This window comes from Oreochromis niloticus, linkage group LG3 (genome assembly GCF_001858045.2).
Source record: "Oreochromis niloticus isolate F11D_XX linkage group LG3, O_niloticus_UMD_NMBU, whole genome shotgun sequence".
Classification (NCBI taxonomy): domain Eukaryota; kingdom Metazoa; phylum Chordata; class Actinopteri; order Cichliformes; family Cichlidae; genus Oreochromis; species Oreochromis niloticus.
In genome coordinates, this window is record NC_031967.2 from 86,046,709 (window position 1) to 86,062,316 (window position 15,608).

General features: G+C 42.5%; 1 protein-coding gene and 1 long non-coding RNA gene across 2 annotated transcripts in view; one reads left to right on the forward strand and one right to left on the reverse strand.

Moving 5' to 3' along the window:
- The window catches only part of LOC102082314 (protein NLRC3-like), a 441,947-nt gene that overhangs the window by 215,901 nt on the left and 210,438 nt on the right, over positions 1–15,608 (reverse strand). The gene's annotated exons all lie outside the window — the stretch shown is intronic.
- Positions 7,151–10,823, forward strand: LOC112846411 (uncharacterized). Its single transcript, XR_003219343.1, has 2 exons — positions 7,151–7,335; positions 10,460–10,823. It is a non-coding gene; the product is annotated as an uncharacterized LOC112846411 (long non-coding RNA).

The following is a 15,608-nucleotide window of genomic DNA, read 5'->3' on the forward strand; positions in this document are numbered from 1 at the left end:
CATTGGCATCCTCAAAAGAGTGACCTTTATCCTTAAGATGCAGATGGACTGCTGAGTCTTGTCCTGTGGAGGTGGCTCTTCTATGTTGTGCCATGCGCTTGTGAAGTGGCTGTTTGGTCTCTCCAATGTAGAGGTCTGGGCATTCCTCGCTGCACTGTACAGCATACACCACGTTGTTCAGTCTGTGTTTTGGAGTTTTGTCTTTCGGGTGAACCAGTTTCTGTCTGAGTGTGTTGCTGGGTCTGAAGTACACTGGGATGTCGTGCTTGGAGAAAACTCTCCTGAGTTTCTCTGATACACCGGCTACATAGGGGATGACAACGTTGTTGCGTCTGTCTTTCTTATCCTCCCTCGCTGGTGTCTGATCTTCTTTTCTGTGCCTCTTTGCTGACTTTATGAACGCCCAGTTAGGATAACCGCATGTTTTGAGTGCTTCCTTTACGTGTGTGTGTTCCTTCTTTTTTCCCTCAGGCTTATCAGACACCAGTCGAGCTTCCCAGTTTGTGATTAGGGGGACATCTCTCCATCCGTGCTTTGAATGTATTTTCCAACAGACCATTTAAATAATACATTTCTGTGTCATGTTCCTGTTCCACACAGGTGCTTACTTTGGAAATCTCTGTGGCCATGTAGTGGTGAGGTTGCTACCCAGTGTGGTTATGGGGTTTAAATAGAGCAGGTATTGAACGAATTTCACCAATGTCACCAATTTTCTAAAGAAATATATTTCAGAAGGTACTGTTGACATGAAAATCTCACCAGATGTGGTAACAACCCATCAAATCCACACATGCAAAGTAATCAAACCACACGTTTCCATAAATTATGTGTAATAAAGAGAAATAAGACAGGGAAAAGTCTTGAACACACTTCACTAGTGGCCAATACCGCGTCTTTGCCTTATTACCTTCTCTTTGTCTTGAATCATTACTTGAAGAAGAAATTACATAACTAAACGTTTATATTAAATAAACTGAAACTAGCAAACCCAAAGCAACAAATGAGTTTTGCATCAATCTTTGGTTTTTAATTTGAGATCTAAGTATGTTCAAGAATGCTAATCAAAAACTGCTAATGAACTTCTACCATGGAGATCCTTCTGCTGCACACTGTGGTTCAACTATGGAGGACAAGAGGAAACTGCAGCGGGTGGTGAGGGCAGCAGAGCGGCTCTGGGCCCGACACTAACCTCCCTCAAAGACATTTATATACTGGCAATGTCATCCTCAAGGGCCCCTCCACCCTGGACACTCACTGTGCACCACCACCCATCACATTGCACCTTATATTGCACTGATCACCTGCTCCTTTGTATCCTTTGTATGGCATATAACTTGTATATAACTTGTACATATCTGTGTAGATGCTTAGTTATTACATACATTCCCTGTGTACGCACCTCTTAAACTTTAAGTCTATTTTTTTGGTTTTGGTTTTTCTTTCATTTTTTCTTATTCTGAAGGAGTTTTAAGGTAAAAGTCAACCTGCTGCTGAGGGAGAGATGCCAAACTGTGTTTCATTGTTCTTGTAAGAGTGACAGTAAAGATCTGTTCTATTCTATTAACGTATAATAACGCACATTATGCCAAAAAATACATTTTATACATTTTACTAAGTTTTTCACTACATTTGAGTCACACATGGATGTCAATAGACCAGGTCATACAATAATTATTGTTATAGAAAGTTATTATATAGCATTGTCAACATTGCTCTTCTTCTGAGGATTATTGTTAAGTTAGCTTAAATGCAATCAATACATTTCATTAGTCGATTGTTCTTGTTTTGCATTTTAAAGTTCAAATAGTGTCCTTTTACCTGCTTCCTCTGATATTGATGTTTGTGATGCTGCTGACATCTCTTTGTCTTTCTCTGGACCCAAACATCCTCTTCGAAGAATACCTGGTTAGTAATGTTTGCTGTTTACATGTGATCACTTTCCAACCCTCTTACATGTGTTGGCTCTGTCTTAGAAGCCTTCCCTTTGTTTTTCACGTAGCGCTCACCTGGAGATTTACCTCTCCAATCCTCCCTCCTTCCTCCCCCCTGATAAGGGAAGGAGTCTCACCCTCTGTGTAACGTCTCCCATGAACTTACAATGCCCCACTGTGTGTGTGTAGAACAAAGACGTGAAGGAGCATAAGACTCACATGTGATGCTGTCCTACATGCATATAACTAAGTGACAAAGTGATCAATAGGACAGATCACAGATGTTTTGCCTGACAGCTGTGTTCAGCTCACAGAATAAAGAGTTTGAGTCCCTCACTGACTCAAACTCCTTCAGTGACACTTCCAGCCTTGCAGATTAGTTTGCTGATCCTGATGGCATCTCTGGAGCTGATGCTGTCCCCCAGCAGACAACAACAAAATAAATGGCACTCACTAGTCCACTTTACCCTCTAATCAGATCTCTGACATCTGCAGGTTGCTCCAGTAAAGACTTCTGTGCAATGCCAGGTGTTTGTGTTTGTATTTGTCTATAGGTACACATTAGATATGACCATAGACAGCACACACACAAGTGAACACAGGAGCACAGATGGTTTACATCTCCACCTGCTTCCTTCTTTCTTCACACAACTGTGAGGATGATGAAGAGGTTTCAGAACAAGGTGGTCAGCAAGCACAGGATAAAGCAGGGCCATGAAACTCTCTCGTGCAGCAGATGTTTAATAAGACTCAGCTTTAGGGTTCTTTTTTCACCTGGAGGCAAAGTAACAGCTTCACTAATGTGAACAGTCACAATGTTAAACGTTTCTCTATTTTTCATATATTTTTATAGTTTTACGTCATCTGTTTATGCTGCAGAATAAAGTCTGTTAACAGAGTCCAGGATGTGTAGAACAGGTCCAGCACTCCCTTTACCGAGTCCACTTTCATCAGCCCCTGTGAAGTGACACACAGTGCATGTGTGTCTGTTAGCTGTTGTTTATTGTGAAGAAGACAGATGGAACAAATTAACACACACTTCTAGAGAAATCCTTGACACTTTCTGTGCTTGTGTGTATTTGTGTGCATCTGTGTGTGTCCTCGCTCAGGTGTCTTTTCTTCTAACTCGAGGTTTCATCCTCCCAAAACTGTGAAGTCTGTCAATCCCCCAGCATGGAGGCAAAAAGGAGGCCGTAGAAAAAGCTAACAATAGGGCTAAAGCCCTCTTTGAAAACTGTGCTACAGTGTTTCTCAATCAGAAGCAAGTGAGAAATAAACGAACCCTTCAAATGATCAATATGACAGTGATCTGACTACACATCTATACAGAGGCTGTAGTACTGATCATATTCAAACATATAGGTGTTCTTGAGCAGCGAGTGCCTCGATACATCATATATTAATGCTGATCTTTCTTTCCCTTTTGTTCTTTGGCACAAGCTTCAGTCTTTTCTCCCAGGGCTCCTTCACACTTATAAATACATGTACAGCCTACATTCATTAAAAAACAGACTGAATTTGTCAGTAGAACTTTGGCTTCAGCCAAGTTAGATAAACACATTGTATCTCTTTTGAAACAGCAGTGTAGTAATTTGTTCATTGTTATACTTAGTTTCCCATTTTCTAAACTGTGGATGTGGAAAGTGTCTCAGTGACACATCCACATGAAAACGGCATTACCTTCTTTCATTTGCACGTCAAATGAACGAGCTATTTGGACTTTAACGTCACAGCTGATGCTTCGATACTTGAACTCAGGAGTTCAGCTTCCACTCAGAGGTACAAGTACACACAGCAAAGATAAACGTGTACACAAGATGGAAAGGGCAAACCACAAGTGCACAGCTCCAACCAGAGATGGGCAGTAATCCGATTACTTTTTTCAAGTAACGAGTAAAGTAAGGCATTACTATTGCAAAAAAGGTAATTAGATTACAATGGATAATATATCGAGTGCGGAGAGAGTATGAGCGTGCAGCGTTTAAAGCGTGGAAGTACTGACCTTGCTTTGAGTTTAATTCCTTAAAAAGTGACAAAACCGTCTTTTTACAGCAAAAACCCCTAAACTTCCAAGCAAGCACTGAGTAGCTACCACGGTGTCAATATAAAATTGTATTTAGTAGTCAGCAGTGTTGGGACTAACGCGTTATTAAGTAACGCGTTACAGTAACTACGTTATTATTGTGGTAACGAGCACGGTAACTAGTTATTATGCCAAAACCAGGAACGCGTTACTCGTTACTGGGATTTAGATAGGCTCGTTATTCGTTACTTCGTGTGGTGGCTATTGCGGAGCTTCCACAGATTCAATAACATTAGCAAGTGGTGGAGGCCAGCAGGTGGATGAAGGAAAAGAGAGGCAAGAGGAGAGACCCGAAGAGGCCACCGGTGTCCGAGTGTCAGGTGAACTGAACTTCAGGTAAGAAGTTATGACCTGCAGTCTATCTGGGTCAGATATAAACCAAGTTTAGGTGGAGTTTATTTACGACTTTTTCGTACTGCATGCTAGCTAGCATGACGGAGTTTCTATACAGCTGGGTGGGTGCTATGTTACTGATGTTGAACTTTATTTTGTTCATAAGTTTAATTATTAGAGTTGCCAACCATCCAGTAAAAAACAGAATCGTCTCGTATTCAGAGAAAATATTACGCTTTTCATATTGAGGTGAAAAGAAACACAGTTTGTCCCGTAATTCAGCTACAATGAAAAAGACACAAAGCTGGAGTTATTCTGTCTTTACGCTGCACAGCTGCCTCTTCTTCTCTCATTCTCCCCCCTCCCTCTCCTGTTGCTACTTCAATCATGAAACTGATCAATGATCAGCTGATCGGCTTTTCTCTCTTGTTTATTTATCGCCCACTTTGCGCCACAAAGAGGAAACCAGCGGATGTCGCGCTAAACAACAGCAGCACGTTTAAGCTTGATCAGCTGTTGTTAGAATTTATTTAATATTAATTTCTAGTATCAGCTGATGTTTGCTGGAGCCACAGCTGTAAAGCTGCTGGTCATGATATCGGTTTGGTTATCTGGTGAGAGGGAAACATGAAGATGAAACCAGGAGATGTCCTTACTGAATCATCAGAGCTGAACAGGTGATGGAGAAACAGGTTTACCTTTTAGGTGACATGGATGAGTTGAAGGGAAGTTATGAACTGTTTCTGAGAGACAAATAACACCAGGATCCTTTTCTATGTAGCTAACAGCTGGTAACTGTGCAGGGGCGGGTCTAGCAAAGTGTTGCCAGGGGGCCAGGTAGGGCATTAACAGGGAGAGGGGGGCACAAGGAAATACTTTTCTTTCTTATTCTCATTTAAAATGTCTCGCTTTTAAAAAAGTAATTTTCTGAGTCTAATAACAAACAATTGATAGATTGATACATATATACCATCAAGACAGTGTACATCACTGTCACAACAGTGTTTATATTCATTCAAAGGCTTTATGATTTTTCCTATAATGGCGGGCTGGTCTCTAGTCAAAATCCCCGGGCCGATTTTTTGTCCCAGTCCAGCCCTGGATGCAGCTCATCTGCAGTCTGGTGTTACCTACCTACATCTTCCTATTCAGAAGGCAGAATTTCTGAGTTCTGAGTACAATCGAAAGCACCATGACTGCAGTTTTTCTGTTGGATGTAAAAAGCAGGCTAGAATCAGCAGCGGTCGATGACGGTCCAGGCGTGGGATTTCTCTCGTGGAAATATGCACATTATTTTTTCCTTTCTATTGGTAGATGGCACAGTGCAGTTGTGGCAAGTAAGCAAGCTAGAAGACTGGCAATCTTGCTGGTAAATGGACTGGTTCTTATATAGCGCTTTTCTACTCTTCTGAGCACTCAAAGCGCTTTACACAACTTGTGCATTCACCCATTCACACAAGCACATTTTTCCTAAGTGCTTTCTAAGTAACATTCACACACACATTCGTACTCCGATGGATGCATCGGAGAGCAATTTGGGGTTAGTATCTTGCCCAAGGATATTTGGCATGCAGACTAGGGGAAGCCAGGAATCGAACCACCAACCTTCTGATCAGTAGATGACCTGCTCTACCACCTGAGCTACAGCCATACCCTGCTGGGTATCCAGTTACAGAAGCAACACATTAACAAGAGAAAAACCAAAGTTACTTTCCCTAGTAACTAGTTACTCTGAAAGTAACGAGTAACTTGAAGTAACTGAGTTACTTTTGATAGAAGTAACTAGTAATGTAACTAAGTTACTAATTTAAAGTAACTTACCCAACACTGGTAGTCAATATAAACTTTTTAATAATATAAGTTTGCATATGATAGAATACTGCACGTTGACCTTTTGATTTTTTTGTTCAGTGTTGGTGTTTAACATTATATTCATGTAAAAAAAAAAAAATCTTCAGACATTCGTTTAGGCAAAATGATTGGTGACGTTTAGGTGATCAAACCTAAATAGTCTTATTAGCAAATCTTCAACCTTTCCTCTTTAATTTCAAATGACTCTCTCCAACATGTGCAAACACACACGCAGGCACTTATTACTCATCCAAAGTTTGGACAGCAGTCATCATCATGTCATTACATCACTTTCTGTTAAGGTGTACAGAGCACTATGACCTGCACAGCTGAGGTGCCTCTGAGTAATCTCCATATCTAAAACAGAGACCCTCAGAACTGAATGGTGGTATTGGATGTAAGTAGGGATGCACCGATACCGATACTGGTATCGGGTATCGGGGCCGATACTGTAAAATGTGTGTGTACTCATACTCGTAAAAGTTAACCGATACCATGAACCGATACTAATGTAGCCCGGATGGGAATTTGGGAGTAGATACTCATAATTCCCATGGACTTAAACGCCACGGTAACATAAGGTGTTCACAGTTGATGTTATGTGATGTACAGAGGTGGGTAGTAACGAGCTACATTTACTCCGTTACATTTACTTGAGTAAGTTTTTGAAAAAAATGTACTTTTTAAGTACCTTTTTTGCACGATACTTTTTACTTTTACTTGAGTACATTTATGAAGAAGAAACGGTACTTTTACTCCGCTACATTTGCAAAATTCAACTCGTTACTTTAAAAAAAATATAGTTTAACACATTAGATAACATGCCGCTAGTGGAGTTTCCGGTAACTTTTTTACCAATGAGACGAGGCCATACAGTCACATGACCAGTTTGAAACCGTGGCGGGCGGAGCGGCCCAAGCGTTTCAAAGTAGCGGACACAGGGAAAGAAGAAACATGATGGCAGAGTCTACGCTAGAGCTAAAGAGGATGAACACCTTTGGCCTCACATACAAAGAATGTTTCGCTTAAAAGCAGCACAAAAGAACAGCTATGTCTGCAGTGTCGGTGTCTTCAGGGAGAGCCAAAACAAACCAACTTTTCAGCGTGAAACAAATCAGCTCGCAACCTGATGAAACGGTAAGTTTTCTCTAAATATCTTTTTAGCTGTGGTTAGCTGGATGTCAGTCTTATGTTACAGCAGCTGTGTCGAGCTCGAGCTGCGAGTCATATTTTCGGTGCTACGTTGTAGTGAGATAAGTTTGTGGGTGTTTTGTGCAGCTTCAGCTGTCCTTTTAACTGCTCGCTGGTTAGCTAGTGTAACCCTGGTTAACATAGTTGTCAATAGATAAAAGCCTGTTAGTAAAAACAGTCATAAGAAATATATTACTGGTGATAAATAGTCAATAAATAGAGCATAATGGTTAGAAAATTCATTAAAAACATCAGCAATGATATAATTCATGGTATAGGATTTCATTTGTGTTTAAAAATATGTTAAAAGGTTAAAAAACTTGTTAATTCATGGTGTTTTATGTTAATTCAGGTAAAATGGCTAAAATATGTGTTCAGACTCTTATTGTGAAAGGGTACGCTGCAGCGTGACTCCTGTGATCAGCTGCACCCAATCGGGTTGTTCCTTCTTTTTGAAGCTGGAGAGGGAGAAATGCAGACAGTCCTTGCGGAGCTGCTGCCTAAACGAGTGAAAAAATATTAAAAAACAAGCCAGAAGTCTACATAAAGCCATTTTTGTACTCTGGAGAATGTATTTTTGTTTTTCCGACCTGTCCTTGCCTTGGTGACGTTGTGAACGTAACCGAACGGGACTTGGTGAGTTCAGCAATTGTATTTTATTTCATGCAAGAAATGTTTTGTTGTATTATATTCCTCATTTCATGCAAATGGAAAGTCAAGGTAGCAGATTTATGCTGTTTTATGTTAAAAAACGGTGGATTGGTGCTTAACCGACACACAGGCTGCAGTTCAAAGGGCTTTGACGGTGTTTCAGCGCGCCATGTTGGCGTCACCTCATTTACGGCTAAATAAGCTGGGAAAAATGGACTTTTACTGTTATGTAAGGGCTACCCGTGTGTTATTTTCAAATGTTTATGCATATTGCTTTGTTGTTATGGTAGGCCATTAAGGTTTGGATCGGGAAATGCCGAGCTAGAATCGGAGTTTGATCCGCTGAGCGAGAAACAATTTGGCGAGCCACCCACGGACCCATTGAACTGTACCGAGCAGGAAAAAGGAAACCGCCCCCTGCTGGACGTTGAACTCTTTCACTAAAAAACTGGTAGGATTAATCCATACACCTCTGCAAAAGAACAGTGGACTTTCAAAGCACTGGATAATCATTCAGAGCAATTCCAGGATTTATAGTTAAAGAACACAGAGACAATTTTCTTTTGTTTATTTGTTTGTTTAAGGGATTTGTTCAGCCTTTTGCTGAATTGTTTTCAGTTTTTACATGTTTTTGTAATTTATTTTGGACAACCAATTTTAATGCTGTAATGGTGTTATTGGAGATGTAAATAATTTTGTTGGGTTAAAACAAAATAAGGAATGGTTGAAATTTAAAGGTGAACTTAGACCAAGATTAAATTAAATCTTGGGCTTAAAAGAACTAAGCTTGATTTAAAATAACACAGTGTTAATGCAAATAGATCAAAAGATAAACTTGAACTTAGAACTTGAAATGAATAAAACAATAACCTAGGTTGAAAATAACATCCTTTTAAAGCCAAATAAAAGGTTTTGAAATAAATAGGATAAATTAACAGAAATTACTGAACTGAAAAGGGGAAAGAAAATATCTTGTTTTCCTTAAATGTGAATTTGAATGTTTTATGTAATGTGTCTATAACTGTCTTTTCTCTGTCTTTTCAAAATAACAAGCCGGCAATTTAAACGTATTTTCTGGTCTGTGGTCTTTATTACATCCTACACTCATTACTACTCTAGTAGCCGAACCTAACTGGTCCTAGTATACTGTAACGACTCCAGAAGTGTTACACTAGCGTGAGCTATAAGCTAACAGCTAGCCTGGTTAATGACGCTAGAGTTCCACGAACATGCAAACAGCTCGTCTCTACTGCTTTAACAGTTAAACAGAAGGCAATACTGCGGCTGACAGGGTTTATTATGTGAAACAGCAGCTTGTTTAGTTTAAACAGTCTGCATTAAGCTGGGGAAAACACTGTGCGAGTTTTTTTTTTTCAGTCACGTTATTCCGCTCCTGCTCAAACTGCACAATAAAATCGCAGAGGTTAGAAGTTCATAGGTCAAGATGCAGGGTCTCACACTATACGGTCTGATGCTCTGATGCAACCTGAGTGCTCAAACTGTGCGTCCATAACATGAAGCTTATACAAAATCTGTCCCTCGCTCTCCCTCTCCGTCTTTCACTCACACAGACACACACACACACACCATCAACTGCTAAATTACTAATGAAAAACATTGACCAGGCAGCTGTGATTGAGCAGCAATGTCCATCCAACTCTTCATGGTTGTTGTAGTCGTGATAATTTTGTGAGGCCACATCGAAAAGCCTCGGATACAAAAGCGTGGAGCTGCCACCGGGGCAAAAGAAAAATAGAGCTATGTCACGTTATAACATGAAAGGTTTATTGTTCTAACAATATACCTTTCATGTTTGAACAATATAATATCACGTTATTGCAATATACATAATTATCACATTCGTACAATATAAATATTATATTGTTTAAACGTGAAAGGTATATTGTTAGAACAATAAACTGTTTACGTTATAACGTGATATAGCTCTATTTTTCTTTTGCCTGGGTGGCAGCTCTACGCTTACCTACTCGGATGAGCTTGCCTCATCCTACAAGTTGTGCCTCCATCTCTTGTGTCCAGATCACACGCTGCGCTGCCGTGCCGCTCCACCTTTTCTTTCATTTCTGTGTTTGTGCTGCGCAGTGTGAGAGGCGACAGGATTTCAAACTGGTTTGATTATCATGCGACCATACAATTGATGATTGGGAGCTGGTCATGAGGTGTTAACTGCTTATCGTTACCCCATGTATACTACACGATGCACATACGATTAAGGCAAAACACGGCCGATCCCCAAAACGGTTGCGCGACTGAAAAATCTGCTCAAAATGGGCTAAATCGCACAGTGTATGGGCAGCTTTTGGAGGCTTCCTCCAAACAAACATCTGCAGCTTGGCAGTGTATACAGCACTATAATGACCAGACCTAATTCTTTTGAAAACCTTACATCTTTCCACAGGTCTCCACTTCATCAGACATCACCTAGACACAGAGCTGGATGAGACCAGCACAAACAGCAGCCTAACCGACGAAGATGATGGATCCATGGGGTCAGGAAAGCCAGAAGCAGAGGAGCTGGAGAGGTACCTTTCACTGTCCAATCACTGGAGGTGTGGAGCTATTGCATGGCTTTCCTCACATCAAGAAGCTGTGGATCAAAGACTTTTTAGTCACGCAGGACTCCTGTTCACTGCTAAACGGTCGCAGCTTCACAGCAAGAACCTTGAGAGCCTCCATCTCAAGCTGAAGCACCATTTCACTGACTGAAGAAACAATTTATGGTAAAGTGAGCCATACACATATGTACATCCACATAGTGGGAATTTGTATTTGTCTTTTATAATTAGTTTTACTCTGATTTCAGTGTTTATTTGTGAGTGTAGTTTTTACATTTTTACATATTACATTGTGTTAATCCACTGTCTATACTTCAGGGTATTTTAGTATACAAAATAAGTTTTGTTAGAATGTCTATTGTTGTGGAATTTTAGCACAGATGTTTTTTTTGTTTTTTTTAATTCCTGCTGTCTGCCTTGGGAATAAACTTTTCCTGATTATACCTGTTGCATCTGTGTCATTTGTTTCTGATTTACTTAATCCCTCCTTGTATTTAAAAAAAAAAACAAAAACACCCCCAGTATGACATTCTGGCGCATCAGCTGTAGTCTGTGGATTTAGTGTGGGACTGGTGAACGGCGACCTACCGAGCAACGGAACTGTAAGTCAGACTTTTGTGGTCTTACTGGGGAGAAGAGGATTTTTCTCCATCGTCTGGCGTGAGCAGCAAACAGGCCTGCAACAAGTGTGAATGTGAGTGTGTGTGGGGCCCATGTGTGAATATTGTGTGTTTAGTGGATTTATATAACGTGTTTTGGAGTGTATATTAGTGAGTCACTTACCAAAAGTTGATAACATAAGTTGGGTTGTTTAAACAAAATGCCCCATCGCTTCTCCCTGCGTCTGCCTATCTTGATCCAGAAAGGAACAAAGCTGTCCATGCCAGCCGAATAGAAGACAGGTTTGAACAGCCTGAGGCGGGCAGGCGGCAGGTCAGCCATTTGCTGGGAAGCCGGGTTTGACCTCCACCTACGGCAATCCATGTAACTATGTTGGTGCCGCTTAACGGCCTTCCTACCTCGCAGGATCCATACAGTCTGCCGAAGCTCAGCGAATACTCTCTCTGGGCCAGGATGACCGAGACGTGCATCCACATCTTGAATAAGTAGTTTGGTATACACATGGGTGGGATCCAGGACCACAGGGTGTACCACAGACAGATCAAGGTTCTCTGCTCGCCGCAGCCTGCCACCAACCCGGATCAGTCTATGATTGGCATCATACTGCGGTGCTAGGCATAGAAGCCGACTGTTAGCCGGTATAGGTTTTCCCGCCTGTAGTAGGTTGTAGACCTCTGGGAAACAGTCCATCTGAATCTGTCTCAAGACCTGTTGCTCTGCCTCGGTGTAGGCCCCCGCAGTAGGTGAGTTACTCCCAGCTGGGTCACCCTGTATTGCTGCATTTTGAATCTCCTTAGCGGTGGCGTCTACTAATTCTGCCCATGTGTTGAACCGCTGAGCCTCTGAGGTTTGATTACCCGGGGTCGTGTTGGCCATATGACATATGGCAGAGCGTTTTAGCTCAGTGCCATCCTCTGGGTCTGATGTACTCAACGATGGGCAGGAGGGCCACTGGTCTGGAGGTAGGAGGAGAAAATCTGGTCCCTGGGTCCACCTATTTGGGCTGACCAGTTCAGTGAGACTTTTGCCCCTTGTGATGTCATCAGCTGGGTTTCTTGTAGAATCCACATATCGCCAGTCTTTGGGGTTAGTAAGCTCCTGAATTTCTGTAATTCTGGTGCCAACGAACACCTTGTAATGGCAGGATGTGGAATGCAACCAGTTGAGGACAGTGGTTGAATCAGACCACAGCGTACATGTGGTCACCTTTAAAGTCAGCTCTGTCTGAAGTAGCTCCGCAAGCTGGGCTCCAGTGAGTGCCGTGCAGAGTTCAAGTCTGGGAATAGAAATCTGCTTCCTCGGAGCAACCCGTGATCTGGCCATGAGGAATGACAGCTGCGCATTACCGTCTTGATCTTCTGATCTCAGGTAGGCCACAGAGCCATAGGCTCGCTCTGATGCATCGCAGAAGATATGTACTTCTCTTGCAATGTCAGACTGATCCATGTGCGGCAGTGTGTAACATTGTGGCAATGTTAACTCTGATAAATGCACCAACTCCCCCTTCCATGTCTTCCACTGGTGCAGCAAATCATGAGGTAACTGGGGGTCATCCCAATCTCGATGCTTGTCCCAGAGTTGCTGTACAATAATCTTGGCCCTGGTGGTGAAGGGAATGATGAACCCAAGTGGGTCGTACTGACTAGCCAGGGTTCGATATATGTTCCTCATAGTGGGCTCTCCATAGTCAATGGGTCGGTGCTTGAGGCTGAGGGTGTCCGTCACAGTTCCAATTCAGTCCCAGGGTTGATTCATGCACTTCTTGTCGGTCCTGTGATAGCCAGAGCTCCAGTTTGTCTGACCGTGCCTCGGATGGCAGATGACTAATCACTTCTGGCCTATTACTAGCCCACTGCCGAATTTCAAAGCCCCCAGAAGCCAAAAGTTGCCGTAGTTTCTTGACCAACTGCTGGGCTTCCTCAATCAATGAAACACTCTGCAGACAGTTGTCCACATACAGGGAGTGCAGAATTATTAGGCAAGTTGTATTTTTGAGGAATAATTTTATTATTGAACAACAACCATGTTCTCAATGAACCCAAAAAACTCATTAATATCAAAGCTGAATGTTTTTGGAAGTAGTTTTTAGTTTGTTTGTAGTTTTAGCTATTTTAGGGGGATATCTGTGTGTGCAGGTGACTATTACTGTGCATAATTATTAGGCAACTTAACAAAAAACAAATATATACCCATTTCAATTATTTATTTTTACCAGTGAAACCAATATAACATCTCCACATTCACAAATATACATTTCTGACATTCAAAAACAAAACAAAAACAAATCAGCGACCAATATAGCCACCTTTCTTTGCAAGGACACTCAAAAGCCTGCCATCCATGGATTCTGTCAGTGTTTTGATCTGTTCACCATCACCATTGCGTGCAGCAGCAACCACAGCCTCCCAGACACTGTTCAGAGAGGTGTACTGTTTTCCCTCCTTGTAAATCTCACATTTGATGATGGACCACAGGTTCTCAATGGGGTTCAGATCAGGTGAACAAGGAGGCCATGTCATTAGTTTTTCTTCTTTTATACCCTTTCTTGCCAGCCACGCTGTGGAGTACTTGGACGCGTGTGATGGAGCATTGTCCTGCATGAAAATCATGTTTTTCTTCCTGTACCACTGCTTGAAGAAGGTGTCTTCCAGAAACTGGCAGTAGGACTGGGAGTTGAGCTTGACTCCGTCCTCAACCCGAAAAGGCCCCACAAGCTCATCTTTGATGATACCAGCCCAAACCAGTACTCCACCTCCACCTTGCTGGCGTCTGAGTCGGACTGGAGCTCTCTGCCCTTTACCAATCCAGCCACGGGCCCATCCATCTGGCCCATCAAGACTCACTCTCATTTCATCAGTCCATAAAACCTTAGAAAAATCAGTCTTGAGATATTTCTTGGCCCAGTCTTGACGTTTCAGCTTGTGTGTCTTGTTCAGTGGTGGTCGTCTTTCAGCCTTTCTTACCTTGGCCATGTCTTGGAGTATTGCACACCTTGTGCTTTTGGGCACTCCAGTGATGTTGCAGCTCTGAAATATGGCCAAACTGGTGGCAAGTGGCATCTTGGCAGCTGCACACTTGACTTTTCTCAGTTCATGGGCAGTTATTTTGCGCCTTGGTTTTTCCACACGCTTCTTGCGACCCTGTTGACTATTTTGAATGAAACGCTTGATTGTTCGATGATCACGCTTCAGAAGCTTTGCAATTTTAAGACTGCTGCATCCCTCTGCAAGATATCTCACTATTTTTGACTTTTCTGAGCCTGTCAAGTCCTTCTTTTGACCCATTTTGCCAAAGGAAAGGAAGTTGCCTAATAATTATGCACACCTGATATAGGGTGTTGATGTCATTAGACCACACCCCTTCTCATTACAGAGATGCACATCACCTAATATGCTTAATTGGTAGTAGGCTTTCGAGCCTATACAGCTTGGAGTAAGACAACATGCATGAAGAGGATGATGTGGACAAAATACTCATTTGCCTAATAATTCTGCACTCCCTGTAGAAGCACCGTTCGATGGAGAACCTCACATCCTCTCCTGGTTTACTATGCAGGAGGACATGCCGATGGAGCGCAAAGGAGGCACAGCAGGGACTACATGTTGTCCCAAAGGGAAGGACTTGCCATTCATATCTGTGAGGGGGCTCATCCCGGTTCATATTGCACCAAAGAAACCTCAGGAGCGGTTTGTCTTTCGGGAGTAGGCACACCTGGTGAAACATCCCCTTTATGTCACCACTGATGGCAATGCTGTATTCTCTGAAGCGCAGGAGCACTCAAACCAGAGAAGGGCTCAGGACAGGGCCAGGCAATAGGGACTCATTCAGGTTAAGTCCCTTGTGTCGAAAAGAGCGATTAAAGACCACTCTATTCTTGCCATTGTGTTGGACCATGTGATGAGATATGTACCAACTTTCTTGGCTCTGAGAGGCAACTTCTGGTTGCAGTTTGGCTGCAAACCCCGAGGTCACCAACCTTTCCATCTCGGCCATATATGCAGCAGCCCTAACCGGGTCTCTGCTCAGACGTCTCTCCATACTCCTCAGGCAGGGCAGTGTCGCTTCTTGGGTGGCCTGAAAAAGTGGTGCATCCTTCCTCCTCAATAAGGGTGTGGCATACCGGAGCACTCCCTTAACATCCACGCGCCTTGTTCTGGCCTCCAGCATCTGAAGGGCTTCATGATCCTCCCTCGACCTTGTCACCTCCTTTTCACTTTTATAGGGTCGAACATCCACTTGCCACAGCTTCTCCACATTCCTCTAGAGTTCAACAGATAGGGGGCTGCAGGAGGTATACAGACACTGTTGAGACTCTAACTGTGACTCAAGCGACTTTGCAGGCCCTTGCAGAGTCCATCCCAGTCGGGTTCG